Source organism: Natator depressus, chromosome 3 (assembly GCF_965152275.1).
Source record: "Natator depressus isolate rNatDep1 chromosome 3, rNatDep2.hap1, whole genome shotgun sequence".
In the NCBI taxonomy this organism is placed as follows: domain Eukaryota; kingdom Metazoa; phylum Chordata; order Testudines; family Cheloniidae; genus Natator; species Natator depressus.
In genome coordinates, this window is record NC_134236.1 from 202,780,749 (window position 1) to 202,796,015 (window position 15,267).

Genomic DNA, 15,267 nt, shown 5'->3' on the forward strand with positions numbered 1-15,267 from the left:
TTCATTTCCCTTGCAGAAGAGTGACTCACCAGCCAATGCGCCCCCTCATGGCTGGGCATAGCTTATTAGACTGTCCTCCTCTGACACCCCTTGCCGACAGCCACTGTGCCTCTTCTTAATACTATGGTCCAATGGCCTTACACCAGGTCTTCAGCTCATCTCTGGGCTCAATGGTCCTTACACCTCGTATATTGGGGGGACTTTCACAAACTTAGGCCCTTCCTGTACTCTGGGTTCCAGTCTACTGGCCCTGTAACAAGCAACTAAGGTCTGCACCCTCAGCCCCCTTTCTGCTTCCCTAGACTACTTCTTACCTCAGCCTGTTTCTAGGACCTGTTCCCAAGCCCCTTTCTGGGGTCACTCTTCCACAGGCTTTTCTCCCCTTCTCAGTCTCCGCAGAGGTCTTTCCCGCTATTGCACAGAGTGACACCTCCTAGATGATTCCTCCCTACCAGTTTAATTCTCTCTGTCTCTGAAGTCCCAGCCCTGGGCTGGCTCAGGGGTGTCTCTTATCAAGGCCTATCACAAGAGCTTACTTCACTCTGGTCCTTACCAGAGGCTCCTATCCCAGAAGAGAATCCCTAAGACTTCTACTGCCCTGGAATCCTTCCTCTATTAGTTACTCTACTTCTACTGGGACTGATCCTTAATTAGGCCTGGCCCACCTTTCTGGTGCAACTGGATGGGCTAATTGCTCTCTGGCTTCAATTAGCTATCTCTATACTAGTGTAGAGTATATATCCCATCACATACCCTCCCCCTCTAATCTGTGCCCGTTTTCATTATTTTTATCTTTTAGTCCTTTCTTGGCATTTGACTCTCTCAGGTCCCTTCAAAGTCAGTAGGTGACCTTCATGTCTTACCAAGTACATTGCAGTGCTGTTGCCTGATCTTTAGATTGTGTATTAATTATATTGATTACTTAAGAATCCCCAGTTATCACTTCAAGGGTTGCCAGGTTCTTGCCCCAAGATCAGGCCCAGTATTATTCAAATTATTATACTGGTGGGAACCCTGACGTGCACAGTTGCACTATAGGAACTCATATTTACAAATAGAGTTTATTCATACATTTAGCATAGTCACAAACACCCCAACTCAGTAAAGGTAGATAGAGGTACTACAGAATGTCCTTCTGCACATCCATATAATCACACCATCTCCTATAGAACAACGTGAAATGTTAGCGGTCATCGTCCTCATCACCATCACCTTCCCCATCATCACCAGTGGCCATCATCCTGGCACCTCCCAAGGACTACACCTCTCTCTCATACCATGCCTAGGCTGGGATGCCATTTTTGTAATATGTTACGCTGACACTGTTGTGTTTGATTCATATTCAGTAGGGGATTTTTTCCCCTTCCTTATTTGTATTTCCTCACCTTGCTAACGTTGGAATGTTTTTTTCGTATAGGTTAGTATATCAATGATCTCAGCTTATTATCATATATGTCCATTCATTACCATGGCCCTTTTGTGGTTAGGTATCACATTTGTTATTTCTGTCCTAACCGATTATTTCAGTTCTTTCCAAGTTCCAAGTTGTGGTGTACCTGATAAGTTTAAAAGGGTATGAACTTAGGAAAGCCCCTGTGCCAACCTACTTTAACGCATCCTCTATGTTAAAGGTCACAGCCATACATGGACCTTATGCTTTAGCTCTTCACTATCTATCTAGGTGAAAGGTCCCAAACATATGTATTCTAACCTGGCCTTAGCTCGCCATACAGGATGTGGCCTGCAGGTCCCTTGTGTTACAGACAAAATATACTCTAATATAGACCTATAAACCTATTATAATAAAATAATCAAACCCATAAGAAAATAAGAAACTTACAAGAAAAGATATATAAGCAAGCAGGCTAGCCTTAAATATATCCCATGTACCTGTAACCAGTTCGTTGCCAGGACACTTCTGTGGTTGAATTATTTACGTCAGAACTTCCCCTTAAACTCTATTTTCAGCTCCCCAAATACTTGCGGTTTTCCATTGGACCATTTATCTGTGCAAAGTTTATCTGTTCAAAGTTTATAGGTTTCAAGCCTTATGCTAACTTGCTGAAGCTAATGTCTTACAGAATACAGGCCTGTAGGTTTCTTGCATTACTGCTGAATATAACACAAAGCAATAAATATAATAAAGGCAAACTAGCCCACTGGGCTACAGTGCTACTTGTGACAATGTGACCGAAGGAAGGATCCAGATTGCTAGGAAGACAAGAATTAATGTTTTTTAAAGATGAACCCAGAGAACTTCCCAGGTTAGGAATCTGCTGTTCTCACTTATGTCTCAGAAGATGTTAGAGTCAGCAGAGAGATCGCGAGAAAGAATAATAGTCTGACCTCCCTGAATGTGCAAGACTTGAAGCTTTCCTTCTCCATATCCCCAAAAATACTGGGGTGCAGACAAGTTCAACACCTGTATCCATTGTAGGTACGGTTATACATCAGCCACCACTGTTACATCTGAAGCATATACCAGTAATGGGGCACTGGTCTTTTATGGCCAGGGGAGGTAGTTTGAGAGGCCAGTCATCCCGCTGCGTGTCCTGGGATGTAAATGAAGCAGTCACTAGAACAAAGGAAGTTGGTCCCCGAGGAACAGTTAATGTCTGGTAGGGGGAAGGTATGGGAAAAACTCAGATTACTGTTCCTTTAAGGGCCCAGGAGCCTGGCTGGAGCAAGCCTCCTCTCTGCCAGCCAATCCAGACAGAGGTTTGAGGTTATTACACCCAGCTGGGAAGATTAAGGGAGTGGTGGGATGATTCTGTGAGCCTCTCAAAATGAGGCTTCAAGCCCAGGCCAGCAAGAGCTGCTAAGAGCATAGGAAGAGGGCTGTGAGAATCTCATTTACAGGAGTGAGTTTGTGGGCTGGGAGATCAGAACTTGAACCATTCAATTCCCAAAGGCAGGCTATAGGAACCCTGATAGAAAGGGAGCTTGCTTTGGGAGCTAAACTATGCTGAATCAATTAGATCCTAGGAGAGGGGGAATACTGTTCTAAAGACTCTTGCTGTGAGTGGGTTATTTCTGGGAGCTCAAAGGGAAACTGAGGCAAGGAGGTGCCCTGGGATGGCACCTGTCCACAATGCTCATTGTTTTTCTAAAATGGATTAGGATGGCAGTATGAGAAACAAAAGATGCACAGTACAGGTCCCAGATCCTCACTGGTATAGCTCTCTTGTCTTCAATGGTGTTGTGTTAACTTACATAGCCTCTTCTATTGTAGAAGATGTTTTTCTTCTGCTGTGTGTTTTTCTCTTCTTTTGCTGTCTCACTTGGTTTCCCCCTCATGCTATGGCACTGATGATTAGTGTTTGTAGTTGTATGCAGTCACCAGATAATTAATCTAGCAATCCCTTTTGGGAGGCACATGGGTGAACTGGATTTCAAATGTTACTTCTCTAAGGTCTGATTCAAACTCCATTGAAGTCAGTGGGAGTGTTCCCATTGACGTAAGTATGTTCTGGATTGAGCACCTAATGATTTGTATATTTGGTCCTTTTCCCTCAAATGAAATTCCAGAGCTGCCTGTTGCTGAGCAAGATGTCAGTCTGTCATTTCTCTAAGCAACTTCTATATGTGCTCAAAACCACAATGAAATGGCAGAGCTGTCAGCTGATACACATTGTAACTCCCTTAATAGAAGAACTAATATAAATGTAACAATTTTATAAATAAAAATATAAAAGTAATCTGCCTGGTGGTGTATGAGTCAGAGCCTCTGTCATCATGGTTAGGGATCCACCCTCGCTCACGTACATCTGCTTTCATATCAAGAGGATTAAAAATGTTTTCATTTGCCGTTACCACCCAGTTCTTCTGCATTTAACCTTTGCTTAGAGCTGGGACAGCTCATTGCCGTGCCATGGCCCCTTGACCAAGTTGACTGTTTTCTGTGATGCTAAACCTCAAGTGTGACACACTACCTCAGGAGTGAGTAGAGTGGGAGGAAACTGGGTGACAGTGAAAATCTACCCCCAAGGGTATGTCTTTCACTGCAGAATTAACTGGAGTGTGGATCATTGGACAGGTTTCAGAGTAACAGCCGTGTTAGTCTGTATTCGTAAAAAGAAAAAAGAAAAGGAGTACTTGTGGCACCTTAGAGACTAACCAGTTTATTTGAGCATGAGCTTTCGTGAGCTACAGCTCACTTCATCGGATGCATAGCATATAGCTATGCATCCGATGAAGTGAGCTGTAGCTCACGAAAGCTCATGTTCAAATAAACTGGTTAGTCTCTAAGGTGCCACAAGTACTCCTTTTCTTTTTTCTTTTTTGGATCATTGGAGTTATTTTTCTCCTGTTGTTTTGCAATGCAGCTGCTTCCCCTCAAACTGACACTCAAGTTGCTGTGTCCACACTGATGCTGTACTCACTCATGTGTAGAGCTGGGTGAAATTTTTTGATTGAAACTGTTTTTGGCAAAAAATGCCAGTGTAGCAACATAGAAATACTTCCCCGGGGTACGTTGATGTTGCTGAATTGTTTCAGTCAGGAAAACCTGAAACAATTCCCGAAAACCTAACTTTGTTTTGACGCTTTCTGAAAGAAGCATTTGGATTTTTCAATTTGAAATGACTTTGTTTTGAAATTTCCTTTTAATTTTATTTTTAAAATGTTTAAAGTTTTTAAAAAATCCCTCAAAATCAAAACAAAACATTTCATTTGCCCCCACAAGTGTTTTTTTGTTTTTGTTTTTTTTATTCACCCAAAATTTCAAAAAACTCACTTCAAATCAAAAAGACCCCACCCCAGAATTGCCGGTCAACTCAAATCAGCTATTTACCCAGCTCTACTAGTGTGTGGCTCTAAGATTTCTGGGGGCCCGTCGCACGATTCTCAGCACTGTAGTCAGCTGAGCTGCTCTGTGAATTCTTTTGCTGTGTATCATGGGAGAACTTGTTTGTTCTTCCTGGCCACATAGTTGAGAACTCTTTCAAGTAAACCACTTGTGGCTTGGTGCGCTTCCATTTTGTCTGTGGTCTCTGTTCTAACCGGTGACAAGGCACCCATTCAGGTCGGAGGAAAGACCTGTACTAAAGGTGGGCACGATTGCAGCTCTCACTTGATAGATGCCCCGAGATATAGTGGTAGCACCCCCTCTATAGTCTGAGTTTTCACAGAGAATGAGAATATACTTTGGTGTCTTATTTTCTGGGATAAGCATCCATGCTAACGAGTGTGATCATCACGTGGTGCACATCCATGCATCCATTTGTAGGGAAAATGGGCAGGATTTTCTCTTACTCATTTTAATCAAAATGAATGCACACAAATACTGTTGATGTTCCTGTGTCCTGAGAAGTAAAATTTACTCTCAATATTACATCACCTCAATATTCTTGTCATGCACAAGGGGGATTTTTTAAAGAATATTTCCATCACCCATGTCAGAAATGTTGGGAGCCCCTTATGTAGGCAAAACTCCCATAGTTGTAGGTTATTTTAACAGGGTGCCCATTAAACCTGCTCACAGCAAATCTAACCAACAAGTCAATTACATTTACACCCACCTTTAAAGGGCCTTTACACTGCCAGAGACATGTAAAAAGGCACCTATGTAAATGAGAATCAGACCCATAATAACTAAACTGTATTCAGCCAATTGGACTCTGACTTCAAAGGGCCTAGTTCAAAGAGGTCTAGCATGTGTTAACTTCCAAAACAGGCTAACTGAGAATCCAAGTTTAATTTCCCAATAGGAAATTCTTGGAATGATGAATCTTTATTGTTAACATGTTAACAGCACATGGATTATAAAACTCTTGCAGCTGGGCCTATTGCAGTGATGGAGACCACTTGGGATAGGGAGTCCACTCCACTCCAAGGCCTGGAGGGGTAAATTAGGCCAGTTCACCTATCATCCAGGGGTTCTCAATCTTTTCCTTTAGTCCCAACCCCATGCTCTAAAAACTCCATGGCCCACCTTTGCCCCAACAACTGGTTTCCTACGTACCCAGTAGATTAAAAGCTGCGTTCGATTGATAGTTATACAGTTAAACACAAGCGCGCACATCTAGAATATAAAAAAGAAAAGGATAACATAAGTGCAAAAATAAACAGAACCATTATTTTTTTTTACTTACTCAGGGGGGAGCTTGTTGCTGGTGCTGACGCACAGGCTGGGTGGCCCGCTGAGGTGATCCGGGGGTGGAGGTGGTCCGTCCTCCCTCTCTCAGCCCTGCCACCTGGGGCCAAAGCCCGGTTTATTTCGGCAGACCCCGTTAAAGCTGCTCGCCCACCTCCCTCCTCAAGCGGGCTGCAGACCCCTGGGTGAGAACCGCTGTTCTAGGCGGAGGAAAGCCAGGAAGCACGAAGGGCTAATTGGCTGAGGGAGTCCCGCTGGGGGAGGGGCTGGGCTGGGTTTATAAAGGCAGGAAGCTGGCAGCAGAGGGGGGCTGCAGGGAAGTAGTCTGCCGTCACCTCCCTTCCATGGGCGCCAGGTTTGTATAATTTTTGGTGGTGTCCCAATCAGGTCCAAGCAGAGCCATCCCATCCATAGGAGGGACCGGGGCAATTGCCCCAGACCCCGTGCTTTGGGGGGCCCCATGCTTCAGGGGGACATGGGGTCCAGGGCAGCCTGGGGGGTTAGCAGCAGGGCTGGTGCGGGCAGCAGCAAGCAACCCGGCCCCAGCCCCCTCCACCCTGCCCCACACGGACAGCTCCCGGCATTGCTCAGGGGAGGAGGCAGAAGACGGAAAGAGGTGGGGCAGGGGCTGGAGCTTGGGGGAAAAGGAGGGTGGGGGCAGAGCAGGGACAGGAAGAGGCGGGGTGGGTCACTTGCTCCTGCCAGTGCCAGCCCCCCCGCTAACCCATCTGCTAACCCCCCCTGCTGCCCTGGACCCCGGGTCCCTGTGAAGCGTGGGGCCACACAGAGTGTGGGGCCCTAGGCGGTTGCCCCAGTCCATCCTATGGACAGGATGGCTCTGAAAATTTAAGCCCAAACATTGGTGGAGCTGGGCCCACATTCCTGAATATTGCTGGAGCATGGTCACCATGGACCCATATAACTCGCCACCTATGCTCCCCTCTCCCCGGGAATGTGGTTGGGGCTGTAGAGGCAGGTAGCCTATGGTTAATCCCTGTGAGGAGGAAGTTTGGGCTGGCAAACTCAGAGGAGTGGGGAGAGCCAGAAGGTACAGAAGAGGCTCAGGAAAAGGCAGCAAGATTCAGGAGGGAATCAATAGACCTTGGCTGCTGACGAGAGGGTCCCTGAGGTGCAACCCAGAGTAGAGGGTGGGCCGGGGTTCCTCTAGTAGCCACTGCGGAAGTGACACCATCAGGGCAGTGCTGGAGAAGACTGCCGGAGCGAGACTGTTTGTGCAGAAGGACTCTGGGATTCCCAGAAGGGGAAACCACGCAGTGACCTGGCCAGAGGGCCGAGTCACGATGAGGAGGCTGAAAGAGGAGGAGACAGTGATGGAGTGCGACTGCTGGAAGGGGCATGGGCCTGGCAGAGGTAATCCTCAGACCCCCTGGGAGGCGGCGGCAGCCAGCGGTGAGCTGAGCACCCGGTCACATCACTCTTTCCTTTGATCACGTGGCACAGTATGGAATCTTCACTAGACGCTCTGGGCCAGATTGTCCATTGTACTAAGTCCCCTTTACGCTGCTCTGGCAGCCTAAAGGGGCTATAAAGCAGGCATGAATTACATTGGTATCTGTGTAAATGAGAATCTCTCTCTCTTTTTGCCATGTTGGCTTTACGTTTCCTCAGTTGTCTGAGATCTCCCCCTGCCCCACTGTCTCTTCCTCTGTCTTGCAACAAAGTCAGAAGACATCTGAGTTCAGGGGAGAGTGTCATTCTTTGTCCTGAATATCCTGGCTTTTAATAACTTTGTTTTCTCGTAACGACAGCTGTCTTTCAATAGCAGCTATTCCCAGCAGGAACCCTGGCAGCACTGAAGTCCCACGTTACAGAGGAACTGCTACAGAACTGAAGAGAGACCCCCTTGTAGTAATAGGCATTGGGACTAGAAGTAGTCTTGGGACTTCTAGGGCCTCTTGTGAATGAGCCTTATCCTCCACGATGCTGACCTCCTCCTAGGAAGCAAAGAGTGGGAGCTGCATGCGCTGCATATCTCCCAGAAGATGCTTAGCACTTGATTCTGCACTGCTAAAGGGAATGGGTCTGATTCTCCATTCCCGTGCCCCTTATATAATCCTTTATAAAGCAGGGGTAAAACACAAGCACTGGCATACGTGAACAGAGAATGATGATTTGGCAGCATATTGTACCGACTTGGCAGAGGTATAAATAACTACACGAGAGGTATGGCCCTGGAGAATCAGGCCCAGTGGGAGTTCTACACTGAGTTAATTGGGCAGGATTGAGCCCAATATTTAGAGTATGAAGCATTGGGCAAACTGGTTCTAAACGCTTCAAATGTCTTCAGAAACATGGGCCAGGTTTCTTCAGTGTTGCATGTTCTCTTCTGGAATAGAAACCTGGCAGGTCAGGCACAGGGCTCTGTCTTTTATGTATGAATTTTTACCAAACTACGCTCACTACACACAACACCTGTCTATGGGAGTCTTTTTTTTTCCCCTCCCACTGACTTCAGTGGGCTTTGGATCAGACCTGAAAATCCTAAAACCCTCTTTTCAGCATTTGGTTCAGAAGGCAGCACCCTCGATTCTCAAACGTGCTTCTATACGAGGCTGATTTCATCATCCTCAGTATGGCCAAGCTGCTGAACCCTGTGTTTGGTCCATTCTACAAGCTCCTCAGGAAGAAAGCCAAAAATGAGCAGAGATTCTTGTGCTATTTCCTTCTTGTGGTCAGTCATGCTGAAATGACTTAATATTTTTTCATTGTAGTTCTAAAATGTTCCAAGACAGGTGAAAGTTTGACTTGGACGGGCTTCTTTAGTGTTCCTAAACTGGCCCACATTTCTGTATAAAAAAGGGTTGGGATTTCCTTTTCAGCTGTCTAGGTACAGCATCGTAACTGGGGATTTCTGTGGCTTTTCAAAAAAGACAAAAAAAATCTGTCATGCTTGTCCGTGTATAACCCATCTGCATTCAAAAGTTAAGAATCTTATTTTAAAATCAAACCAAAAAATCCTTGACATAGTCTCATCAAGCAACCAGAGGTCAGGGAAAATTATTGGAAATATTCTCTATCGGCACTCCTTTGATATAAAATTTATGACAGTTTTAGATGACTCAGTTTGAGATGACTCAGATGAAAAAAATTAAAGGTCCCTCTTTTGTTATCACAGTTGACAGCCGGCAGTGTGTTACTATAACTTTGTAAACTGCACTGCAGTATGATTGAGAGACTGCTTTTAATCAAGCCTCACAAAGGGGAAAGAAGTACATCTGGGGGAAATGTTTCTGTGCATGTCATAGAGTTGAAGGCCGGAAGGGTTCACCAGATGATCTAGTCTGACCTCCTGTGTATCACAGGCATGGGTGGCGGGTAGGGGAGGCTGAGCATCCACAAACAGCCAGGAGTGGCCCCGCCCACACTCTGCCCTCAGGGCTCTGCTTCGGCTGGGCTCCAGGGGTTAGGGCCATGCCTCTCGCCTTTCCGGGCCTGGGGACACTATGGGCAATAGCCAGCCTGGGGTGGGGGCTGGTGGCTGGTGGCCCTGGGTGGGGGGGGGGCTGGCTTCCAGGGCACGCAGAAGGGGCAGAGCCTTGGGTGGAAGGGGTGGGACTGGGGGCTAGCCTCCCCCAGCCAGCGGTTCACGCGCCGCCCATGATCACTGGCCTCCAGTACCACCCAGCACCCACACACTAAATCCAATAACTGAAATTAAACCAAGTATTACAGCCCACAGGAGTCTAGGCTATCTTGCCACAGGCAGAGAATAGGAGGAACGGAGGTGCACCAGTGCCTGAGGCCTCACAATGACAGGGAAATTATTAAGTGAGATACACCCAGATAACCCTGGTAAGTCCCCTGGACCCATGGGCGGCACGTGAACCACTGGCTGGGGGAGGTTAGCCCCTAGCCTAACCCCTTCTGCCCAAGGGCCCCCCTCCCCCTCACGGCTGCCGGCCCCCGGCCCAGGCTAGGGCCCCCAGTGCCGGGAGGGCGGCGGGGCCCCAGACCCAGAGCGCCAGGAGGGCAGGCCACCCACAAGGGGACTGGAGCCACTCCAAGCAGGAAGTGGGGGTGCAGGGCCTGAGTGCGGAGCGTGGACGGGGCCACGCCTTGCTGTTTGGGGAGGCTCAGTCTTCCCCAGCCTTTGCTACCTGCTGCCCATGCCTGCAGCCCCATGCTGCAGAAGGCGAAAACCCCCAAATCAGACTGGGAAATCCACATGATCAGATGCCTATGGTGGTTTGAGTTAGTTGAAACTGAAGATGAGCAGAACAAAAAGGGTGCAGCAGCAGTCAAAAAAGCTAACAAAATGTTAGGAACCATTAGGAATGGGACAGATAATAAGTCAGTATGGCTGTCTATGAAAGGCCCCAAAATTCTGCTACCGCTCCTCAGCCAGGTAACAATCGGAAAACAAGGAAGCTGGCTCTTCACTGTCATGTTTAGCAAGAAATTAGCCAAAACTTTGCAACCGTAATGCTATTGTTTACAAAATGGCCAGGCTCTTTTGATATTGATATTGGCAATTAATGCACCCAGTGGCTTTGGAATGCCCCGTTACTCCTATCCCCAAAAGGCAATTGAGTTGGGGGAGGTGAAAACCCACAAACTTCTCCAGCAGAGGTATAGTAACCTCCTAGATAACTTGTTCGAACAGCCCATAGGCAAAATGGGGAGTCACCGGTCCATCTCCGCTCTGGAGGGTCAAATAGCTCATGGCAGTCCTGAGTAGTCTTCTGCATGGCCACGGGGTAGCTGGTAAGAGTGGTAAAAGAGGGCAAGGATAGGGAGCATGTGAGGCAAGGAAGTTGCTTGCATGAGCTCTTCCCCCTCTGATTCAGCTTGGCCAACCGTGCAACTCACCAGAGGACAGAATTTTAGAGGTTTATTATTATTTTCCCCCGTCTCTATTTGCACAGCAGGAGCCAATCTCCACAACCTCCTGTAACCTCTGTGGCTTGGACTGGACTGGAAAAGGATCAGACGTACAGTGTGAGTGAAAGAGAATAACATCGTTGGAATGAACCAAGTAAAGAGTGATATTGATTTTTTTTTTTCCCCTGCAGGGAATTCCAGAAGCTAACTGCTGTGATTCTGTTTTGTGGTAAAATACTGCTTTCTAAATTGAAGAAAAGGATCAAATACACTTTCCTCTGAATGACTGAGATTTAGATGTTTGTTTTTAACTTTCCCTTTGTGCTGGCTGCCCTCTGACAGTACGGCTGAGCCTACATACAAAAATATCACTGGAAGGATTAAAGTTGGTAAAAGGTTATGCTTTCCCCAGCAAGTCAAATTGCACTGCAAAGGGAATGTAATGAAGCCTTCTTTTCACTGAATACATGATTTACGGTGTTGTGCATTGGTCAAGCCAGTTACATGTATTATCGGTTTTATTTATATTTTGTAAAGTGTTTAAGAATTAGAAGGAATTAAGAGGGAAAATGGTGATAGGTGCAGAAAATATCTATAAATCTGCCTTGTTAGAAGCCTAGAGCCAAATCCTGGCTCAGATACTCAGATCTGCAGATGAGGACAGAATCTCCCCCGTAATTAATGGGGTACATTTTTGTGCTTCAAGACTTGGAAATGTTGGTCCTGGAGCTGGAGTTACATTTCTGTGCTTCTGAGATGGATTGGAAGTGATCTCCATGATAACACGTCCGATTTCTACACTGGGATCAGGCCAGAGTACTCTTTTATGTCACTTCCTCCCCTCCCACCCCCCAGCTCTTTCATTTTTATCTTTTACTGAATAGTCACTGCCAAATCCTTTGCACATGAGCTCCCTCCTCCCCTCCCCCTCCCCCCCCCCCCCCAGACCAGCATAGGACAGCCACAGAGAGAGGCAGCACTGCTTTATGTAGAGTATCTCCCCTGTGGGGCAACAGGTGCTCTGCTCTGGTGAGGCTCCGCTGGGCAAGCATGTCTTCTGAAAGCATTCATTTACTTCTGCCTTCGCAGCCACGCCTTGGCCTCTGCTGCGCATTACTGCAGCATAAAATGGGAACTTTAGGGCCTGATCCAGAGTCCAGTGATGTTCACGAGAGCCTTTCCATGGCCTCCAGTGGGCTTGGATCAGGCCTTTATGCAGCAGCTTTACAAAAGAAAGAATTAGGCAGTCATTTGTACTGCCATGTAACTGCATAGTATGGGGGTGGGAGTGGGGGGTAGGGTGACCACAGGTCCCTAATTAGGCGGGGCAGTCCCGAAATGTAGATTTCAAGTCCCAGTCTTGGGCTGAATGACTCCAGGACAGAATTTGTCCCTGATTCCCCTTGACACAGTTCAAATTTACCGCTTAGCAAGGGTCAAACCACAGCACAGCACAGTGCAAATCCCCGCCACTGCCACACTATCCACAATGCTGACACAGTCCCGGAACGACTGACACATGGTGTAGCCAATGTAAGACCTCAGTTATCATCCCAGTAGCATGTGACTTGTTACACGTCTCCCCTGTTTCCAAACAGCTGAAACTAATCTGCTTTGGCGATGCAGTCCAATGAAGAACAAGACACATTGGCAAACTGATATTTAATTTTTAATTACCATTATTAAATACAGAATATAAAATGTGTACATACACTATAACTCCCTCTCCCCCTACTTTTTTAAATGCCATGCATTCTGTTTTTGCATTTTGAAAGGTGGTCGCCCTAGGGGGAAGGGAGGGAGAGGAGTTGTGTATAGTCCTGAAAAATATCCTCTTTGGAGCCCAAATCATTCAGGTTGCCAGCAACTGCACCTGTATGCTGGGCTCTGTTTACCATCCCAGGGGACATGTACATGCAGCTGGCACAGCATACAAGTGGACAGCTTATGAAATTCTCTGAGTAATCTAGAGGCTGAGTCTGGGTCAGCGCAGTTTATTCGGGTTGGGTAACCAGCAGCTAACACGAAAAAGCAGAGAGGAAATCCCCAAAGGCTGTCTCATCAGCTAATCCATTTTACCTCCACTCCCCTGCCTCTGCTTTATTTTGCAGTTAACCACTGTAGAATGCAAGGGGCCTGTGATGATCATTCATCATTATTAATATAATGCTTCAAGCAAGAGGTAATGTTTTCCAAGTCCCCAGCTGCTATGGGAAATTTCAGTAAATTCCCACCGAAGCTTTCAGGCTTCTTTCTCCTCTTCCAAAGAGCAGAGAATCTTCCCCAGACTAACCCTTTATTAAGGAGCCTGACACGCCAACGCGCGCCTGGCCTCTTTGTTACCCGCTTCATATGTCGAAGTCAAGATCTGTTGTTGCTGTATGTCTCTAGCCTACAAAAACGAAACAGCCTCCATTAGAAAGTGAAAGCATCTTGTTTTCCCTTAAGTGAGTTAGCAGAATAAAAACACTACTATATTGTAATGTGTTTAACCACCACCGCACTTACTTAACCGCAGCTCAGCATCCTTGGAGTGCGCAATCAAATGCCATCTGCTGGCGGAGACAGGAGTTAAAACATATTAGAGAGAAGGCAGGGTGGGGTAATATCTTTCATTGGACCAACTTCTGTTGGTGAGAGAGACTAGCTTTCAAGCTACACAGAGCTTCTTCTTCAAAAATGTCGCCTTGCCACTGAAAAAACTTTCACGCCTTCCTACCAATGGCTGCAATGCTGTTAAAATCCCGGGGTGAGATCCTGGCCCCACTGAAATCAAAAGCAAAACTCCCACTGATGTTAAGGGGGCCAGAATTTTGCCCCTGGCTTTTCCACTGGGGACCCCTCAAGAGCACACCTAGGGAGCACAGCACATTGTGATGGCTGGCATGCACTTAACTGTCATGTCATCCACTCCATGCTGGCTCTGGTCATGTGAAAAGGCAGCGCCGTGGAATTGAATTCCCTGCCCGTTCACAAGAATGGAGCAGACAAGCACGGGTGAGATGGTCCCTGGAGCATTCAGAGGATTATAAGAGGAGGTTGGGTTCAGAGCCTGGGTGGGATGGGGGAAGAGTTGAGCCAGGGGAGATTCTGAGCAGTGGGGAGTTTCTCTGTGTTGGGGGGAGGGGGGAATCCTAGCCTGAGGAGTTGTGGATTTTACCTCCTCATGGGAGAAGGGGCTGAGCCTGGTGGGGTCAGGTGGGATGGGGCAGCAGGGCTTGAGCTTGAGCTGGGACTAGGGACTTTCTGAACAAGAGGAGGCTGAGCTGGAGGAAAGGGGCTCCAGGGGACTGGGTGGAGAGTTCTGAGCTGGGAGGGAAGAGCATGGGGCAGGCGGCATGTGGGGGTGAAATGGGGGATGATGATGAGTATGGCTGAAGGGATGTGGGTACGCATGAGGGCAATGGGCAGGAAAAGGTTAGAGTGGAGGGACAGTGAGAGGAGAAGGCTGAGAGAAGGCACTGAAGGAACTACAGAGGGGAACCCAGTGTTCTTCCACCATGTCCTTCACTGTGAAGTATCTCCGTTTATCATCCTCCACTATAACCCTCCCTCAACACCCCACCAGTCTCCTGGTTTTCCAGTGTGAAAATCTGGTCAAGCTCTAGGAAGGGTGGGAATCAGATGGGGGAGAAAGGTATGGACCCCCACCGCCACTTACATTGGGCACCAGCCACCGCTGCATTTGGCACTGCTCCAAAACTAAAAGGAATGTCTTGGAGTGCTTCTATTATTTACATGTTCAGTAAAATCCTCCTCAACCACGGTGTACCAGAGTGACCTTTTATCCCTGCTGAGAGGAATTACTGGCTAACAGAAGACACTATTTCTGTAACAGAGGCAGCTGCAATCCTATGTGTTAAGAGTCTGCAGACTGGGGTCTATTCCCAATTCAAGGACTGACTTACTGCCTAACCTTGGACAAGACATTTAGTTTCTCTGTGCCTCAGTTACCCTCTCTGGAGTAATGGGGATAGCAGAGCTCACCCACCTTTGTAGAGCACTTTGAGATGTGCAGGTCTGAATTGCTATATTGGGGTTCTCAAACTGGGGGTCATGACCCCTCAGGGGGTCACAAGGTTATAATATGGGGGGGTCACGAGCTGTCAGCCTCCACCCCAACTCCCGCTTTGCCTCCAGCATTTATAATGGTGTTAAGTATATAAAAAGTGTTTTTAATTTATAAGGGGGGGGTCACACTCAGAAGCTTGCTGTGTGAAAGGGGTCACCACTACAAACTGTGCGATATAGAATTGACTTTAGTATTATCACGGTAGTACTGTGCTGCTCCCTGAAACATTGCATAGGCAGTGAGTTACGGGACAGGCTGT

General features: G+C 47.3%; 1 protein-coding gene across 3 annotated transcripts in view; it reads right to left on the reverse strand.

Moving 5' to 3' along the window:
- The window catches only part of SSTR4 (somatostatin receptor 4), a 104,278-nt gene that overhangs the window by 69,932 nt on the left and 19,079 nt on the right, over window positions 1-15,267 (reverse strand). The window contains exon 2 of one of the 3 annotated variants that reach the window (XM_074947189.1): window positions 12,954-13,328. The exons of the other annotated variants lie outside the window; for them this stretch is intronic. The gene's annotated coding sequence lies outside the window, so the exon portion shown is untranslated. Of the gene's footprint in view, window positions 1-12,953; window positions 13,329-15,267 lie in introns of those variants that run through there. 3 annotated transcript variants of the gene reach the window in all.